The sequence below is a fragment of the Macrobrachium rosenbergii genome, chromosome 55, assembly GCF_040412425.1.
Source record: "Macrobrachium rosenbergii isolate ZJJX-2024 chromosome 55, ASM4041242v1, whole genome shotgun sequence".
Classification (NCBI taxonomy): domain Eukaryota; kingdom Metazoa; phylum Arthropoda; class Malacostraca; order Decapoda; family Palaemonidae; genus Macrobrachium; species Macrobrachium rosenbergii.
Window position 1 is genome coordinate 34,044,850 of NC_089795.1, and position 20,812 is coordinate 34,065,661.

The window sequence follows — 20,812 nt, forward strand, 5'->3', positions numbered from 1 at the left end:
ATTGATCGGTGTGAGATTCTCTGAACGCTGGGTGTGATTTTCAGAGGTAAGCATTCTCAGTATCCAAAGGACGCTAATGTTCGCGAAAAGTAGATTCCAGCCGGCCATCACTACTCTTCTATGGTGTGTCGCAACTTTCCCAATAGCTTCTTTGTTTTCTGCGATGGTCAGTGTCGAAAACCTACCAGACCTAGAGTGGCCTCGGGAGATGTCTTGTCACGACAGAACCCTGCACTCTCCCTTCTCACTTCTTTTGGTCTCCGTTTACTGAGCGTATATGAATCTCTGAAGGTTTAATATCCTACACTGTCAGCAAGGTGCAGGATTCTTTGGCGTTCACTTTCCATGCTAATGCAGATGAGAGCTAGAGATAATTTTGCATTCAACATAAAATCTCGAAAACCTGTATTTGCTGCTTTTATTACTCAAGAGTGGGTCTCAACACTTTAGGATTCCTTCCTCAGAGTTAGTTTGATGTATTTTAGTATTGACCCTGAAAGATGTAAGACTGATAATTCATGGAATGAGAAGGAAATGTGTCAATAAACTGGACTTCTAAGATTTGAAAAGGATGACACACAGCATGAACACGCGCTCATGCGTGTATGTGTGTTTGTGCGTGTATTTGTGTTGAGGGGAGTGTCCAGAAAGGTGTCGTGAAACACTGAATCTGATGAAGTCAAAGTTCAACAAATGTCACCGTCGGTTGTGATTTTCTTGTCTCATCATCAGCTGTTTCTCTTGCATCTCCAATATCATTCCAGTTTTCCGTTACCAATTTCCCTGTTGTTACTGTTGTCTCAACAAGTAGTATTGACGTCTGGAGAGAGTTTTAACTCCTTTTAAATGGCTGAAACATACTTCTCTCCTGAAGTTGGTTATGTCCAACTTTCCCTGTATTTCTATTTTTCTATGTTCTCGAAGACACAAAAATAAATAGACCGAATTTGGGAAACTGAAATGCCAAGAGACCAAGAAGCACTAGATTGAATGCGATAAGTGGAGGTGACAGGAGGGGAAAAATTATATGTATACGAGCGGAGACGAGAACAAAGGAAGAAACAAAAAAGGGGAAAAATCGGAGGGCGTACCTCTCCTGCGTACCCAAACATGGACGTGGCGGCAGCCAATCAACCTCCTTGAGGTGTGTACTCTCACGTAGGCGACGTCTGATGGAGGCGTTGTGCGTGGGAGCTTCGTAGTAAAGATTCAGATAAGCTGTAGTAGGAACCTGAGCCACTCTGCCGCTCTGCTGACAATTTTCATCATCTCAGTAAATCTTCAAAGGCACTCACATTGTCCAAATTTCAGTGACAAATGTTGTGTCAGTTATACGAGAGCCTGTTATTTTAAAAGGGATTAACTTAGAATATAGCAGATACGTGTTCTGGGGCATTCTACGCACATCAGAATTTTCGGTGAATTTTCCCGAATAGGGAGATGTTTGTAATGGTACGCGCATGCGTACGCTAGGATACTACATTCGTAGGGTTAAAAGCCATGAATGGAATGTGTAGGTGTGAGATGAATAACCGGCGGGTTAGGTGTTGGTCATTGTAGTATTGGTAGGTGTGGTAATAGTAATAGTAGTAGTAGTAGTAGTAGTAGGCGGAGAAGGAGGAGGAAAGTAAAAACTTGCTAGCGTAGTTTATGGTGTAAGGCCGTTGTAGGCCCCCCTGTTGACAGGCGTCCACTGGGCGTTGGTTGTTATAGGTAATAGGATGTTGATACGCTATGCCCATGGTTAAGTTATTGTTTGGATGGCTTATTAGATATAGAGGGTCTTCTCATAATCTTAACTGTAGATCATATGGCAGTGAAAATGACGAATTAATTATGATGGGTAACTGATGTCATCGGTTATTTTTAGCATGGTGAATGTCACGTGATTATAGGTAATTTACATACTTTAAAAAAGTTTTTATTTTTTTACCTTTTATGACCAGTTATTATTACTGGAAATCTATAAACAGGTTTTCAATTTTTTAACTTTTATACCTTGTTATTATTACTGGAAATCTTTAAACAGGTTTTCATTTTTTTTAACTTTAATACTTTGTTATTATTACTGGAAATCTTTAGGCAAGTTTTTAATTTTTTACACTTTATAATTGGTTAGTATTACTGAAAATTTTAGAATTTTATGTTGCATGATATATTGGCAGTCTCCCAACTGCTGAAAATGTTGCTTCATTGTACTAGCATTATCACTGCAAGAAAATAACTAAAAAATATAATAAGTTCACGTAAATATACATATATAATTGCAGATAGTACCCATTGCATGCCTGTATGGATCACATGTAAAACACACCCAGGCCGTCCTAATGTCAACACTTATCAAGTTGTAGCTGGATTACTTCTGACGTGGTACATATATGTACGTATGTGTGTGTGTATATATAGTATACACACACACACACAATAGATATATATATATATATATATATATATATATATATATATATATATATATATATATATATATATATATATATATATATATATATGCATGTATGTGTATATGCGTGTGTGTATAATTGTGTATGCGTGTGTGTATGAGAGAGAGAGAGAGAGAGAGGACAGCGTACTCAAGGTTTTCAATTTATAAAGGAAGAATGCTAAAACAAAAAATTGTTTTACAGTTAAATGACCAAGAGACCAGAACCAACGTGTAGTAAAGCTGTGGTTTTACTACGTGAAACCGGCGTGGTCCTTGATTTTCTCAACAACCCCCCTCTCCCCCCCTCTCTCTCTCTCTCCTCTCTCTCTCTTCTGTAACTCTCTCTCTCTCTCTCTCTCTCTCTCTCTCTCTCTCTCCTTTCTGTAACCATTCCCTCTCATGCTCTAATGGCCAAGTGTTATTCGGCGTATCGCATACTAAATTCTTTTCATGTCAATTTTTACCATTTTTCCCTGAGCATATTCTTAAGATCCTTGGAGAGAATGTAATGTATGATGTTATAGTGGCATTTTTAAATATATTTTAGAAGCTGGAGTTTTACATAAGATATAATTTTATTTCCTACAAGTTTTAATTATACTGTAAATATACTGCTCTATGTATTCCTTTAATTAACATCGGCGTCAATGACCATAGAAGTCACGACGCCTGATAACTTAAAATCATTCATTCATTCATTCACTCGTTTTCATTTCCCATCGATTTTCCAATATTTCTTTCTGATCCACACTTCCTATGGTTAATTAATATCTTTATAAATGGGGCGTTATAGAAAGTTAGAGGAAAGAAATTAAGTGTAGGTTCAATGTTATACAATAGGAAAACGGGTCAGGAATGGAGTAAGGAGTGGCTGATAGTAGTAGCTAATGTAATGCTGTTTATGACTTTTGATGGCAAGGTTATGAGGGTAAAAGGAAAACGGGAAGGTAGAACAATGAATGTTAATATGGATGGTGAAAAAGAGGAAGGGGTTGATTCTTATACGAATTCGTCAATAAATGTAAGAAATGTTCTTATGATGAGAGAGAAAAGCAGAATCACAAATTAACTGAAGTAAAGGCGGCAGCAGAATGTATACAGAAGAAATGGAAGTGAAGACATACAAAGGGATTGTTGAATCAACTCTGTGTGGAAGTGAAGTGTGAATGTTCGTGTATATAAAATGGAAAATGCTGAAGCTGTTAAAGATGAATTGTTTGCGTAGTAAATATGGTGTGAGAAGGACTGAAATAATGAGATGTGGAGATACATAGAAATGATAAAGACTGGTTATGAAACGGTTTCTTCATGTGGAGAGAATGGGGAACGTTAGGTTGAAGAAAAACTTGTAATATTAGGAAGCGTAGGGAAGAAAGGGAGAAAAGCCCTGATGATATTAGTGTCCATCACGTGTTCAACGTACTGCAGATGGGCCTTCTATGTATATGTACGAAATGGTTATCCGTTGTGTATAGGTTAATTCAGGTAAAGTTAATTCTATATTAAAAATATATTTTCGGTTCCTCATTTGAACATATAAAAAGTAATGTGTGATTTAATGATGATATATATATATATATATATATATATATATATATATATATATATATATGCATATACATATATATATATATATATATATATATATATATATATATATATAATATATATATATATATATTTGGTTCATAATCCCGAATCTTAAATCCTGAATGTCAAAAATCCCGAAAAAATCTTAAAAAAAATCCTCTGAATGTATTAAAATCACTGAATTATCAGAATCCAGAAATTTAGATTCTTGAAAGATCAGAATCCTGAAAAAAAAAACTATAGCCATTCTATTCCTTAAGTTTTTTTTCTCTTTTTCTTTTCTTTTCTCTTTTTTTCTCTCTCTTTTGTGTAATTCTCTATCTATCTAGGTGATTTACAGTATATTTTTATAATTTCAATTACATACCCTTTACACACCCTGTTCAAATTTTACTTAGTATTTGTTATTCGTTCTATCTTCTTATTCAGTATTTTACTGAATATGGCTTTATTTTTTATTTTATTTTTTTTTTTTTTTTGTTTGTAGGCCATTGCCAGCTCTCTCTCTCTCTCTCTTTTCATATATTCGTTTGTCTGAAATTACCAGTAATTGTCCCATATGCAAGGAAACCAGGGATTTGTCCGACATCATTAAAGGATTAACTTGTGGGGAAACTTAAAACAAAAAAGAAAAAAGAAGAAATACCTTTATTTCAACACCTTTACAAAACAGTATTTGAATCATTGAGAATACATTAAAACATTAAAACTAGAATATGGAAATATTTTAAAATGAAAGATTATGAGCAAGAGCCCGAAGATAGTTCATAAAGATCTGGTCGGTTTTCACGATCGTTAGCTATATTTTATCCTTTCTTCACGACGGATAACATTTTTTTCTTTTTTGGACAAGACTCGCCTCGCAGAACACGTTCACATTCATTCATTACGTGCTGCTGCTCTTTTGAAACTCACCAATTATGCGATAAACACCGACATGCGCATTGCCTACTAAATTTTCCCATCGCCTGTGCCATGCTTCGACATTGTTCTGGTACGAGGAAATCCACTTTGGAAGCATTCATACAGAGACCACAGACTTGCGGAAACAATGGAGGCGATCGAACAGCTACACCGTTGCGCAGATATTTTCTTATTCTGCCATGCACACAATTAGTTTCAAACCAATCGACAACTTCATGAGCTTCATCAGGCAGATGCAGTTTCAGTTCATCGAAAGCTCCTGGTATTTCAGCAGATGGAAGGAATGCTAATGCAAACAAATGACGTAGTTTTAGACTGAAATTTTCGTCGTTACCATATCGTATAGCCAATCCACTTGACTGAAGTCTGCGCCAAATGCACTGGCCAGAGTGGAAAAAACAAACTTTATTGGTAACCACTTCAAATTCACTTTTGTGGCTTTGATTACACTTAACTCTTGATCTGTCATTATGATTCGAGGGTTTAAACACAATCCATTCTCGTCTGCAAAGTCACCAAATCTTCAAATAACCGTTTATAAAGTGACTCACTTTTTCTGTCATTAGAATATATACTAAAGGATATGTTTCTAGAAATTTCCTCTGAGCAAACAGGGGCATGAACTGTGTAAAGTTGATAAAAATTGTGGGGACAGTTTGAAGGTTCCGTCCATGATCCACATTGAAGCATGTGCTTTAGTTTCTCTACACTAGCTTTAGTGGTAAACATTAGAAGTCTCTCTCCTTCTAGAGTCGAATCCTTCACTAAAAAGCAATTCAGCATTTAATGTTTTTGCAGCACCAGAGGAACTTCATATCAATAATAGTCTTTGGTTCTGGAAGATGATGAGCTGCCGAATTCTTTTAATCTTTTGACGAAGTGCATTTTGATGGCAAACATGGAACAATTTCCAAGGTTAGCAGTGGTTGTACGATTGTATAATCTGACACGGGGCATCTTTTGTGTTTTAAGCTTGGTTTTTTACTTCACCTATGATCTTCGAAACGTTCGCTGCACTTGCATTGGGTGAATAGTTTAGCGGTCTACAGTTTTTTTAAGAATATGTTGTCCATTTGAAAATATAGTTATTGCTCGGTCTTTGCAATTAAACAGTTTCCTACTTTCACAACACCAGTAGTATCTATTGTTTAAACTTTTCTCTTTCACCATCAAATAGACATGTGCATTTAACTTATTAAAACCTTTTTGCGAAGGAACAATTTCACAGATCTCGTCCATTGTTTGTTATGGGCTTTACGCTTTAGTATTTTGTAGACCACAATGGAGAAGTGACTTTATGATAACACAGGAACAGACTAAACTAAAAGACATCGTTACAAGAAGCCTAAAATGGTAATTGCCCCAAGCTCATTACAAGAGGGAGAGAGATGGTTAAGACAAATGGATAATTTACTGGGATTATGATAATTCAGGGATTTTTTGATAATTCAGGATTTTAATTCATTCGGGATTTTAAGTTTAGGGATTTTTACATTCGGGATTTTAAGCTTCGGGATTTTGATCGGAACCCAAATTATATATGTATATATGTATGTATATATATTATATATATATGATCGTTATAAATCATGACCCTACCAAAAAATGAAGACGTAGCCCTGTTCCTATGATAAGGAAGTAAACAAAACTATAAATGAAACGTTACGGAGAAGGTGAATGAAGGGAGAAAAGCGAGTGTAAATACTCCCGAACTTCGAAGTGGGTTTGAAGGTGGTCAAGGAGACGGCCATCACGGCTAAACACCCATGACTTACACACACACACACACACACACACACACACACACACACACACACTGAGTGTCCCTTAGGACGAACGCACTCAGACTCAGATGTATACGGAATAGTGGCGAGTTCCTTGTCATTAGTCCTCCCCCCCCCCCACCTCCAAACTCCCACCCAACTATACGCTGATTTTCTCACTGATTATAGCAGCCGTAATCGTGATGAATGAACTGAAAAGAAGGAGAAAATTACAATGTGGGTGTTATAAAAGTTCGTCGAGTTCCCTTAACACCCTTTGTGTCTCCATTAGAGAACGAAAGGGAGAGAGAGAGAGAGAGAGAGAGAGAGAGAGAGAGAGAGAGAGAGAGAGAGAGAGAGAGAGAGAGAGATTGGGCTATTTCTGTGCTTTCAGGGGACGTTGTTCTTGCTTTTAGTTTTTTTCAGGATTTAAGGTTTTATTACTTGGATGGAGCTGTATTTTTTTTCGATTCTTCGAGCGGCCAATGAAGAATTAGAGGAATTTATTTCTGGTGATAGAAATTCATTTCTCTTCATAATGTGGCTCGGATTCAACTATAAGCTGTAAGTCCCGTTGCTAGGTAACCAGTTGGTTCTTAGCCACGTAAAATAATTCTAATCCTTCGGGCCAGCCGTAGGAGAGCTGTTAACCAGCTCAGTCGTCTGGTTAAACTAAGATATACTTAACTTTTTTTCTTTACCTTCTCGGCCTTGATTACCGGCATTGACTATTAATTCTTTTCATAGTATAGTTTCTCCGGTGAATTTTCTGCATTTTAAATTTTTTTTCTTCGTAGGCTGTAGAATATAAGTTGCATATTTGAAACCTGTTTCCCAGGTTTACTTTTTAACTTAGCCTCAACTGCCATGCATCTGACCAGTAATTTTTTTTTCTCGTATTTTGCACCTTTTAGTAGTATAAATTTCGAATTTTAGTTTTCCACCGTTTGAATTCAGTTCAGTCGAGGTTAATTTTTTACTTATGCGTAACTACCATTCGAAATTTATTGGCACTGACATTATTTTAACATATTTGATATACCTCTCATCAGCCTATTATGCTTTTTACTGAGAATAGATAAGGTTACGAAAGTTGTATGTGTGATACAGAGTACACAGTCAAGCATATTTAGTAGTTGATGACAGTGAAAAGTTCAGTTGAATTTTGGCTCAGAATCACACGGGAACTGGCACTAGTCTGGAATAGTGTATTCCCGTATGAGAAAAAGTAGAACCCTTGATTAGATTTGCTGTCTGTCTAGCTTTTCAGAATCTCGCTGGTGCTTGTTTAGTTTCAGGTTTAAGGAACCTTGTACTGGTGTTAGGTAACTTCATTGTAAAAGTTTACTAGGTTCATCAACTTTGTGGTATATTGGAGAGAATTTCGAGATCACAGTTTACTTGGGAATATATCCATTTACAATATAGTCTACGCTTTACAAAGTTCAGTTTTTGATAGTTCTTTACAGGTTTAGTTCCAGCCCGTTGAATAGGTTCTCAGCATTTTTTTCCCTATATTCTTCCTCTTTTAGTAAGATTTTTGCACTTTGGTTTTGGATTAGACCGTAGCAAAAGACATGCTCCATCGTAATTTTTATCATTGTAAGCTTTTGCCTTTGTAGCAGTTACTATTTTCTCACCAGTTTTTTTTTTTCTGTATGGATGTCTAACTGATATATAAGGAAAATATTGATTCTGCTTTTGTTGGATGACCTAAAGTAAATCAGCAGCACCTTTATAAGCTATAATTTGCAAAAATAGCTGCCCTAATAGTGAAGTGTTTATAGGGGATGTCCTCAGTAACTAGTCATACTTGCTTCACAAGCAGGGAAGTTCTTCACTGGATGGGTCGATATCGTACTCGCCTAGCACTCTCCTAGGCCCGCGTTCGATTCTCCGGTCGGCCAGTGAAGGATTAGAGGAATTTATTTCTGGTGATAGAAATTCATTTCTCGGGATAATGTGGTTCGGATTCCACAGTAAGCTGTAGGTCCCGTTGCTAGGTAACCAGTTGGTTTTAGCCACGTAAAATAAGTCTAATCCTTCGGGCCAGCCCTAGGAGAGCTGTTAATCAGCTCAGTGGTCTAGTTAAACTAAGGTTTACTTTTTTTTCACAAGCAAGGAAACTTATATTTTACCATCTTGTAAGTTCTTCTTTGGTTTGAAATTTACTGCATGGAAAAGATTCGGTAGCTAACATAAAGATAGGTCCATGGAATCATTATCAAGCATAAATATACCTTTTTGGAAGATTTGATCTCCTTACGCATTTTACATTGGCTATAGAACCTACTTAAGAACTACTTGCATAATCTATTTCAGTGATGACGAGAGAAGAAACGATCCCTACAAAATCCCTTCAAAACCCCTTTTGTTTGGACTTTATTCGACTAAATATGTGTGGTTCATAGTCAGAATTGTCCTGAGAGCATAGAAGATAAACAAATTCATTAAAATAAAATCCTTGTGTGGGGGTGAAATATGCATAGTATCCAGGTACGGAAGTTGGTGATCACTTCGAGAAATTCGATCATTTCGATACATGAAACATCCTTCATAGACTGCCTGAAAGATTTACAGTTGTACTGATCGTTTGTCTCATACGAGATGCAGTGTAAAAACGAGAGAGAGAGAGAGAGAGAGAGAGAGAGAGAGAGAGAGAGAGAGAGAGAGAGAGAGCAGATCAGACTTCACTTTGTAAAGGCCTTCAAGTAAGAATTTGTAGCTCTTTTATCGTGGAGACACTTCCAGGTCCAGTTGTCCCCGTAGTAACTTGGGTACGATTTGGCCAGCGAGATGCTCTTGTAGGGGGCAATGCTTCCCTCACTGCCTCCCTTAGTTCAACATTCCCTCACCATCCCTCCTCTCCATTAGGATCCGCACCATTTGCGAGAACAGTCCCTCAAAACGGGGCTTCGGGGAGGGGATATGACCAACCTCAGGAGGCTGCGAAATGTTCCGAAGGGTGCCTCGGGCATCCCGCAGGTGGTGGCGCTGGGTTCTGTTTTGTTTGTTGACGTCTTTTACGACTGTTTTGATACACATTTCGCTTATCTCCTTTTGCCTTACGTTTTAAGCCTTATGCTGTTGCCAAGGTACAAAGCGTTACGATGTCGTCGTTACTCTGTTATAAATTTCGACACTTGGTCATCTGTCACATGATACTTGAGTGACTTCAGTTATATATTTCGAAAATCAGTTTCATAAATCACTTCTCCAGAAACCGAGTGATTCGTCAATTCATATATTACTGTTTCTGTACTTTACATAATTTCTGGTGTAGAAGGTAATTAAGCTGGACTTGGCTTCGTACCGGGTCTTCTTGCTCGTATAGTACTCTCATTGGGTCAAACGACGAGAACTGTATCACCTGCCCTGCCTGTAACATACGATGACCAGGCGACCTCTCGTGTTTAGTCTCACCCACTATAGCGGCCTCAGAATCCTTCAGTGTGTTAGAGGTCAGCCTTTTTGAACCCTCCCACCCCCTCCCACGCCTCTCACCTACCCTGAACGCACACAACCCCATCCTTTCCTCCCCTTTTACTATAAAAGTTTAGGCCTCAATCCTTACTCCTTATTCCAAACCCTCCTCCTCCTCCTCCTCCTCCTCCTCCTCCCAACGTTACGGCCTGTCCTGTACCCTGTACCTACTTTCCAAACCACTGTCCTCCATAAATGCCCAGAGAATTTCCAACTTTTGCTGTTTTTGTTTGTATGTCCTCTTCTGGCTCTACAAATTTCATAGTAATTTTTACCCACAGATAACCGTAGGTATTCTACGCTAAATTGTTACGTACGAAATATTTGCAGACTGTTAAAATATTATTTTATGCTGCGTGTATCGTAAAAATCTGGATATTTAATTGAGAAATTTAATTTTAATCTTATTTTTGCAGCCGATGTAAACAACCACATTTGTTTATATATAAGAGCAATATTTTATTTCATTTAGTCTTTCCTTTGAGGTACAGATGGACTCGTTCCTATGATTCCCTCTACCACTCACACCCTATGTTTTCCATCATTTCCAACCCTCTTCCCCTTCAAGACCCCATACAGGGTGGTTTCCTCTGCACTACAAGAAACTCCCTATTGTAACCCCCCCCCCTCCTCCACCTCCCCTCCCCGTCTCGAAAACCCCACCACCCTTACCTCTCCCATATGTACGGTACTATCTTATATTCTTTCCTTTCGTTCTCTCTCCGCCATAACACGACTTCTGCCCCTCCTTCTCCCCCACCTCCTAATCCCTCCCTTCCCCCATCCAGCCTCGTGCGTACTACAAGATGTCCACAAGAATGAAGACTGGGAGATCGAGTAATGGGAGGGGGTATGGGGGGACATGGGGGAGATCTGGAGTGAAGGCGTAGAATGAGGGATTAGCGTGAAAGATGTGGGAAACGAGAGAGGAGAGCGAGGCTTGTGATTCAAGTGGCGGCGGAAAGGAAATGTGGCTGTATGCAGCAGGGTCTTGTCATAGGACTATAATAGGTTAAAGAGAATATTCGTTTTATGAATGGTTTCACCCGGTTTCACCTTAGCCGGGTGAGGATGACCCGGTTGAGTCCATCCCGTTTCAGTTATATGATGGGTTACATTTCGACGGTGTACTGATCTCTCTCTCTCTCTCTCTCTCTCTCTCTCTCTCTCTCTCTCTCTCTCTCTCTCTAGTTCCTCATTGGACGCGTCGATATCGTTCTCGGCTAGCACTGTGCTGGGACCGCGTTCGATTTTCCGCCGGCCAATGAAGAATTACAGGAATTTATTTCTGGTGATAGAAATTAATTTCTCGGTGTAATGTGGTTCAGATTCCACAATGAGCTGTAGGGGACCCGTTGCTAGGTAACCAATTGGTTCTTAGCCACGTAAAATAAGTCTAATCCTTCGGGCCAGCCCTAGGAGAGCTGTTAATCAGCCCAGTGGTCTGGTTAAACTAAGGTATACTTAACTCTCTCTCTCTCTCTCTCTCTCTCTCTCTCTCTCTCTCTCTCTCTCTCTCTCTCTCTCTCTCTCACGCACTTCAACTGTAACCCACAACAGTTATATAATAATAAAAGAATCAGTTCGCTGCTTGGGTCAACTGAGACAAACTGGGCTTTAAATGAAACGTGATTATAGCGCTCTGTCCTCGTTCTGGGATCTCAAACGGGTCTACCTGGTTAAGAATCAAGAACATTACAACTCGCTTTGCTAAATCAGAACTTCAGCGTGTTGAAGAGAATTAGTGCTGGCTCAGTGAGTCTTAACTTTATTCCACCTACACGTACGGCAGATAATGCAGACCAGTAGAGGATTATAATCCTGGTGTTAATGAATTATTTTTACGATAACTATTTACTGACACAGAATATAAAATGGCGTATTGACAATGACTGAAATATTTACCGGTATACTGTCATCACCACTTGAGTACAGATATAAACATTGGACGATGACTAAAATATTCAATGATATTTCAATATTAACTGGCATAGAATGCAAAATCGCATAGGGACAGTGCATTACTATTAAATAAGACGGGGAAACAATTAAAGAAAAATATTTATTAAGTGGATGACATAGCAGTTGACAATGCAAAAGAACTTGTGGTAATACTGAAATAACGTCTTATGCAAGTCCTTGTACAAGTTAACTATTGTAAAGTCTGGTCTTATACAATTTTCATTTCAGTGAAAACGCCCGAGGAATTATTCCCATTTAGGTCTTGTACAGTTTCTATATTTTCTGTAGTTCCCTTTACATTTTGCATAATTCTGAGAAGTTTGGGCTTGATAGGGCGGGGGTACCAACTCGGAAATCGCACAAAACCGGATCAGGGATGCCAACACAACGTCAGTCATGACAAAAGTAGTCACCCTGTTATTTACACGCCTCATTCGAGTGATTTATAGTGTACTTTTTATGACGTAACCACGTTATTTGCAAATAGAAACAGAACAAATAAAGTGAAAATTAAGGTAATTTGCAACACGGACAAAAAAATCCTCGTTTTATTGTGGACCCATATAAGCTACGCCTCTACAGCAATTAAGTGCAATGAAAACGTTGCAAGGCCAGACCGTTTTAGACTTGTTTTGTTTTTTTATATGTGATAATTTTAGGATTTAAAGTGAAGTGCAGTTATGGTTCAGGACACGTGATTACTGTGAAATTAAGTTGTACGAATGTCATTTGGAAGTATTTGCTTATATTAATTTGATTCACTTGCTCTTGGAAAACTTCCATATCCAAGAGAGTACGCTAGTTTCTCTCTCTCTCTCTCTCTGCTATTAGCTCACAAAGGAACATGTTCGATTCTCGAACTGGACGAGGAGGGACGAAGGGGTTCGTTCCCTGAGTTCCAATGTCTCTTGACCTCGACGAGGCAGTCCTCACCCAACAGGGGTATTTGCAACAAAAACAAAAAGAAATAAAAAACTTAGTGGGTTATGTCGAGCCATAAAAGTGTTGTATGTGTGTTCAATCTGGCATACCCCTGGCTATCACAGTTTAGGGTGTAAAAGGCCACCTTTAATTAGCGAAAATCTACCTGGGGAATTGGTTGGCTGCTGCGGGAATCGATACAAGATTAATGTTGCTGTAAATCTGTCAAACAGTGTAAGTAACAGCTATGAAGTAGATAATGATAAACTCTTATTCAATTATTATTATTTAAAATGAAGATCAGATTTATGGTAAGACGCCGTAAACAACAGATAACTTTACCATCGTTAATAATGGTGATATTATTAATGACATTTGAAACTTTTCATTTTCAATGCAAGAAGAACAGAAAATACAAGATTGCCCCACATCAAATAACATTTCTCTAAAGGAGAAATTAAAATGCTGAAGTACTCACTTCGATGAGTTTATCGCCATGTGGTTAATTTTTCTTCTTTCACGTTTTTCATTCAAATGTATGATAACCGAACTTTAATGTAATTTTTTGTCTGGATCGTTCCGATATTTATTTCCAACTCTCGAACTCTCCTTATATACAAGCATCCAGGGACCGAAGTTAATTTAGCTTCACTAAGGCCTTGGCAAGAAGTAATGCTGTATAGTCATCTTTGGTTGTAAACACTTTAGAATCTGGATTTCCTCAGAGAGATTCTGAATGAAATTTTGGACTGGCATGATGGAAAAATATTAGTTTCCTGCATAATAAAATTAAATCTGTATATCTAATTTTTGTGCCGTAGCATTTGTTTACAGGTAATAAATTCTGTGTTTACACCTGCCGTCGTCCAACCTGGAACAAGTTTATCTTGACAAGTGACTCCGAATGAAGATAATTTGTCGGAGCTACCGGACGGTATATGACATCTCTTGAATGGGGACTTTTCCTCTTGGCGTGCCCTTTTATTACTGTTTTTTTTATATACTGTAAGGCACACTTGCTAGAGGTAATAAACTCTCCGTGTGCCGAATACAGCTATTTATTGTAGGAAGAGCCAGGATTAATCCCGGGGAGACCGTTCGTGGCTAATGCTCCATTACGCTTCGAAGAAACATTTTCTTCGTTCAGAAATATCTGTTGAACTCCCTTGGGTTTTTGCACAGATTCTTAAGTAGGTATATAAACTATACCTAATTTTTAGTTTACTTTCATGACTCTAAAACTGCCATCACGCGCTTTGCATTATAAAGGCGTCGTGTGGGTACGAAATAGGTACACAAGCTGTGTATGGCATTTATTCGTGTTCACAAACAACAGTAAATAAGAAGTGGAGACCTTAATTCAGGTGGCTTACTGAAACTGTGACCTGTCATTAAGTGGATCAAGTTGCCTGGACACCTGGCGGAAATATTCTCAACAGGATCAACGAGGTGTTTGCTTGCACTGCTTCCTCGGTATTTCAGGACTGATGAAACTATGAAGAAAAAGGACGAAAGCAGGATTTTTGAGACGGACGAAATAGAAGTCTTGGCGCAGTTACATTAAAACGAGATTTATGATACTGGCTCCTTTTACATTAATGTACTCTTCCATATTAAACTTTAAGATATAGTTAGACCATCTTTACACATATGCAGTGTACATAAATATGTATGTATACACGCACACACAGATTATACAGTATATATACACGTCCCTCGTCCATTCGATACTAATAAATTGGGTACCGAAGAGCCCATCCTTGTTTTATTGGTATGTTTTGTACAGCGCACAAATATCAACACATTTTTCATTGAAGTGTACAGGGGGACTATGCTTATTACTAGATAATAATTATTACATTTTAAGAAATGCCTCGTTTATAAATAATTTTAGCCATCTTGCTTTTCCTTTTATGGAAGAAATAAGAGATTATAAATATGTCCTCTTTTTTTTCTTTTTAACTTACTCATTGTAGGTGCTAACCAGTCGGTATACTGATTGTGCTGCGTTCCTTAAGTGACTTTTTTTCTATGCGTATTTTCTGTAATTTTCAGAATATATGGAAATTAATGGCTTTGGAGGTGACATGCCAAGCTTAGAGACCCTTCAATTGCTGGATTTTACATTTGAAAATATTTATTTATGATCACATTGACAGATTAGTTTTTCCCCCCTAGGTAATACACTCATACACTGCATACATTTTTGTTCAGTCTGCAAATTCTGTATGAAAACGTCAAACATAATTGATAATAATAATAATAATAATAATAACAATAATAATATAACTTGTCTGCTATTTATTCCATGTAAATTCATATATAAATATATGAAGACCATCCTTTATGTACTAAGTATATTAAGGCAAATAAGTATTGGTTTCGAAAATCAGTTCTTTCCGTTATAAAATTTTATATTTAATAGCAACAACAATGTGTCCTCATACAGTGTACTGTATTTTATATATGGACCATCCTTTTCAACGGGAATGTATTTACTGATGTCGGATTTCATGCCGTGATTAAAAATTTCGGCCGAAAAATCCTGTCGTCTAAGCATTGTATCGCAATACAGCATGAGTGACTTGAAATAGACATTTCATTTTGTTCAACAATAATAATAATAATAAACTGTACTGGGAAGCGATGAGAGACATTGCAATATTACAGAATTCTTTTCAGCACTTAATCAGAATTCTTTATTTATATTATTTAAATACCTTTTAATGTCAGTTGGTAATATTTGTGAATACTAATAACCTGTTGAGCATAAGTGTTTAGAATACCATTTCTTTAAGTGTTGTTATTTTTATAAAAAAAAGATATAAAAATAAAACATGAACGTTAGTAGAAAACATTGTTAAAGAATTTCGTCATGAGTTTAGCAACAATTGCACTATGTATGCTATTATTTTGACAAAAATATCATGGGTATATTTACGTTGCCTATTTAATATTTTTCATGATATAATTGTTTACAAAACTAATTTATTCGATTTTCCTTTTATCATGGTGAGTGACAGTAATTAATTTTCAACACTTTTCGGTATATTTGAGAGAAAAAACTGGTTTAGTTGAATACTTTTCGTTTTTACGTTAATACCATTAGTATTTTTACTATTATTGTTAGTATTTTTGCATTAGTATTTTTACAAAAATGACGATACTCTTGTTTTCTTCTTCTTGTGTAAATTATTATGCTTGCATTTTTAGATTAAAATTATTGATTTGTTTACAAATTATACGTAATTTTTTTAGTTTTGCTATTATTTTTTTTACTATATGTGTACATAATTTTCATTTTTAGAAGTAAATATACATATAGATGTCTTCAACTTTATTTCGATATAATAATTTTGACAGAAAAAAATTGTTTTTATTCATTTCCCAACTGAAACCTTTCAAATAGATCACAGAAAGTTGTACTTAATTACTACGTTCATTGTTGATCTCTTTTGACTGACAGCAAGGCTTCTTTCCTATGCGATTCCTGCTTTGTCTGTAAAATACGCAAAATATTTTCCCTTACATAGGTATTATTACAAAAATGAATATGCGAAGGATTTTTCTTTGATCTTTGTGCAAATACAGTACTTATGACTTCTTTTTTTTTTTTTAGAATATACCGTATTAAACAAGTGAAAGGTTTGATAAAGAAGTACGTCGTAGGGCGATAATGCCGTCAGTGCACCTCATGTGGTGCACTGTAGGTATTACTTAAGGTTCTTTGCAGTGTGCCTTCGGCCCCTAGCTGCAACCCTGTCGTTCCTTTTACTGTACCTCCTTTCATATTATCTTTCGTCCATTTTACTCTCTCCACTCTCGCCTAAAAATTGATTCATAATGCAACTGCGAGGTTTTCCTCTTATTGCATCTTTCAAACCTTCTACTACTATCAATTTCCATTTCAGCGCTGAATGACCTCATAGGTCCCAGTGCTTGGCCTTTGGCCTAAATTCTATATTCAATTCAATTCGATAAAGAAGTATGCTTACTACTAATGTTTTCTTTTGGTGTTCCGTAGCATTTCTCCGAAAATTTTAACATATTTTACTTGACTTAGGAAATTCAGTTGAGTAAATATCACGAGAAAAGCAGCCAAACCTTTCAACGTTGTCTCTGTTTTGGTTGAAAGTAGTTTTACTAAAGCTTTTTATCAGTCTTTTGTTAATAATATGGTTTTGTATGTGTGGATATAGTTTTAAAATTAGTTTAGAATAGATAACCCTTATTGGTGCATCTGTCTTGGTATGAATTTTAATCTGAATAATCAGGTTTCAGAGTTATCTCGTCTAGATATTTCTGTATTAAGGAGTTTATAATCCTTAAAAGATTATGCAGATTTCCAGATTTTTCTGTATTAAGGAGTTTATAATCCATAAGAGATTATGCAGATTTCCAGATTTTTCTGTGTTAATGAGTTTATAATCCTTAAGAGATTACGCAGATTTCCAGATTTTTCTGTATTAATGAGTTTATAATCCATGAGAGATTACACAGATTTCCAGATATTTCTGGATTAATGATTTTATAATCCATAAGAGATTGCGCAGATTTCGAGGTTTTTCTGTATTTATGAGTTTATAATCCATAAGCGATTAGCAGATTTCCAGATTTTTCTGTATTAAGGGGTTTATAATCCATAGGAAATTACGTAGATCTCCAGATTTTTCTGTATTAAGGAGTTTATAATCCATAAGAGATTGCGCAGATTTCCAGATTTTTCTGTATTAATGAGTTTATAATCCATAATAGATTACACAGATTTGCAGATTTTTCTGTATTAAGGGGTTTATACAGTAATCCATAAGAGATTACGCAGATTTCGTGGTTTTTCTGTATTAATGAGTTTATAATCCTTAAGAGATTACGCAGATTTCAAGATTTTTCTTTATTAAGGAGTTTATAATCCATAAGAGATTGCGCAGATTTCCAGATTTTTCTATATTAAGGAATTTATAATCCATAAGAGATTGGGCAGATTTCCAGATTTTTCTGTGTTAATGAGTATATAATCCTTAAGAGATTGCGCAGATTTCCAGATTTTTCTGTATTAATGAGTTTATAATCCTCAAGTGATTGCGCAGATTTCGAGATTTTTCTGTATTAAAGAGTTTATGATCCATAAGAGATTGGGCAGATTTCCAGATTTTTCTGTGTTAAGGAGTTTATAATCCATATGAGATTACGCAGATTTCCAGCTTTTTATGTATTAAGAAGCTTATAATCCATAAGAGATTACGCAGATTTCCAGATTTTTCTGTATTAAGGAGTTCATAATCCATAAGAGATTACGCAGATTTCCAGCCTTTTCTGTATTAAGTTTATAATCCATAAGAGATTACGCAGATTTCCAGATTTTTCTGTATTAATGAGTTTATAATCCATAAGAGATTATGAAGATTTCCAGATTTTCTGTAATAAGGAGTTTATAATCCATAAGGGATTAGGCATATGTTCAGATTTTTTTTTTGTATTAAGGAGTTTATAATCCATAAGGGATTAAGCAAATAACTTTTATCTCTCTCTCTCTCTCTCTCTCTCTCATCTAAAGCGCCGTTTGATCTGAAAACTACACGAATCTAAGACTGAAATATGACCCAGCTACGCAAACTATGCAGAGCATCATAGTATAATAGAAAGTGTGATGTACCGTACTTTTCCTGGGCTAGGCAGTCCGCACTATTAAAAGAAAAAAAGAAAATCTTTCCGTTATATAGAGAAGGTTGCAGAGCAGCTGTTTATCCACGTTATGTGTAATACATCATCTTCATAATCTCGTAATCGTCGTCTTCACATTAATATCATTGTTTCATAAATCACGATGTCATGACCTGCTTGAATTATAGAAACGCGTTTGAATGAAGAAAATGTTAGGGGAAGGTCGGGAGGATTTTGAAGCAAATGACGAGAAACAAACAGCTGGTGAGAGAGAGAGAGAGAGAGAGAGAGAGAGAGAGAGAGAGAGAGAGAGAGGTTCGTGTGGAGGGAAAGAATGGTTGAGAGCAGAAGGGATGGATGAGAGAGAGAGTGGAAAGGGAGGGTGTTAGGGGGTTTCAGGGAGGGACGAAGAAAGAGAAGACCAGGGGAGTGGTAGACTAGGGTGAGGGATTACTGCCTAGGACCTCCATGAGGGGAGACTGGGATTTGCTGTCCTGCCTGGGAATTGGGGTGGCAGGATGGCTGTCTTGCGTGGTTGGGAGGAGGAAGCCCCTGGGAGAGAGAGAGAGAGAGAGAGAGAGAGACCACGTGTTATTGGGCTAAGCCAGTCTCCCGAGACAGTGTGGCCTAGGCACCGGTCGAAGGAGGTGTGTTGTGGTGTGGCTCGGCAGACCTTGCGGAAAATTTAGTGTCGCAGACTGTTCACGTGTTTTTAGGAAAAGTTTGCCGTTTTTAAAAATAAATTCTATGAAAACATATTACTGCAGAGGTCTGTTTGTTGTGGTGGTTGTTGTGTGCGTATGTGATTCTGGTAAACATTGAGATAGTCTAGTGTGCTGGTGTGGAATTATTAAGATTATTTTGTGGCTGATTGGTGGAAGTTTGATGTATACCTTCTCGACTCTTCGGAACTCACGGACCATTTAATGATACGAAGTGATACACCTATTTATTTGGATTTAAAAGTTATTACTCCAGACCGTGGGTACGTATTATCACTTAATTTAGATGTAGCAGTGTTTTTTTATATATGACATTGTTAACCTTAGAGCTTCATTTTCCCAAACATTATACTCCATTCCTTTTTTATATACAGTAGATGTTTACTCCTGAGGATTATTTAATTTGAGCTATGTGTATCTTATGTTTTTATTTAATCTGTTAGATATAAACAAAAATCCTTTAATATTCGTGGAAGTGGAATTTGCAATCGGCCACAACTCACTTCATTAGACTACTCACGAGCACAAGCAGTATTTATTAATAAAGTCAGACAGTCCTAGTGAAAAAATATATAGTAAATATGCACACATAAATATGAGGTAAGACTCTACATTTTAGTACAAGGATTTCATCCGGGTATTTGCCTTTGTCTAAGGACTAGGCGATGAGAGAGGCCCAGCCTGAGGGTTGCCCACTCTGGTCCCCTAAGTGAGCCACACAATATCAGACCTGATATTCAACTGCTTATAGTTTTACTGTACCGACGTTGTTTTGTGGATGTAGGTTATGTCTATTATATGAGCTAATGAAGTGACAGTTTTGATTCCGAATAAACATTTACTATGTAAGAACGTGGACATGTATGTGTGCATAATCGCCACCTACGTTGCATATGTGTTATGTAAAGGTATTTCAAGATGAAACAGTTTTTATCTTAGAATGTGATATTCAAACTCACTTTACCAGAGTTGTTCTGTGATATGATATAGAAACTGGGTGAGACTGATTTTGATCAGAACTAACAACATTTTAGTGTATTCATTAGACGGTAGCTCATATGTACAGATTCAATATATTGGGATTTGTGAACATTATGTTGTGGTTTAGTAGTTTGAGTTAAATTTATATTTTGTATTTTTAGAAAAAATAGTTATTCGTAAAATTACATATTTTATTTATGTAAACCAGATTTCGTGAGCGTAGTGACTGAGTTTATTGTTACGCGGCAATTGTGATATTCGTGAAATCACATATTGCAGTATGCACACGGTAGTTCTGGCATCAGTGAAGGAAATATTTTGTTGCAAACAGGGCAGTTTTGCCCCAGTAGTGGAATTCAGTC

At 36.8% G+C, this 20,812-nt stretch overlaps 1 protein-coding gene across 4 annotated transcripts in view; it reads left to right on the plus strand.

Moving 5' to 3' along the window:
- LOC136835956 (cyclin-dependent kinase 6-like) overlaps positions 1-20,812 on the plus strand; it is a 541,856-nt gene that overhangs the window by 177,200 nt on the left and 343,844 nt on the right. For 2 of the 4 annotated variants that reach the window (XM_067099854.1, XM_067099857.1), the window contains exon 1: positions 19,350-19,732. The exons of the other annotated variants lie outside the window; for them this stretch is intronic. The gene's annotated coding sequence lies outside the window, so the exon portion shown is untranslated. Of the gene's footprint in view, positions 1-19,349; positions 19,733-20,812 lie in introns of those variants that run through there. 4 annotated transcript variants of the gene reach the window in all.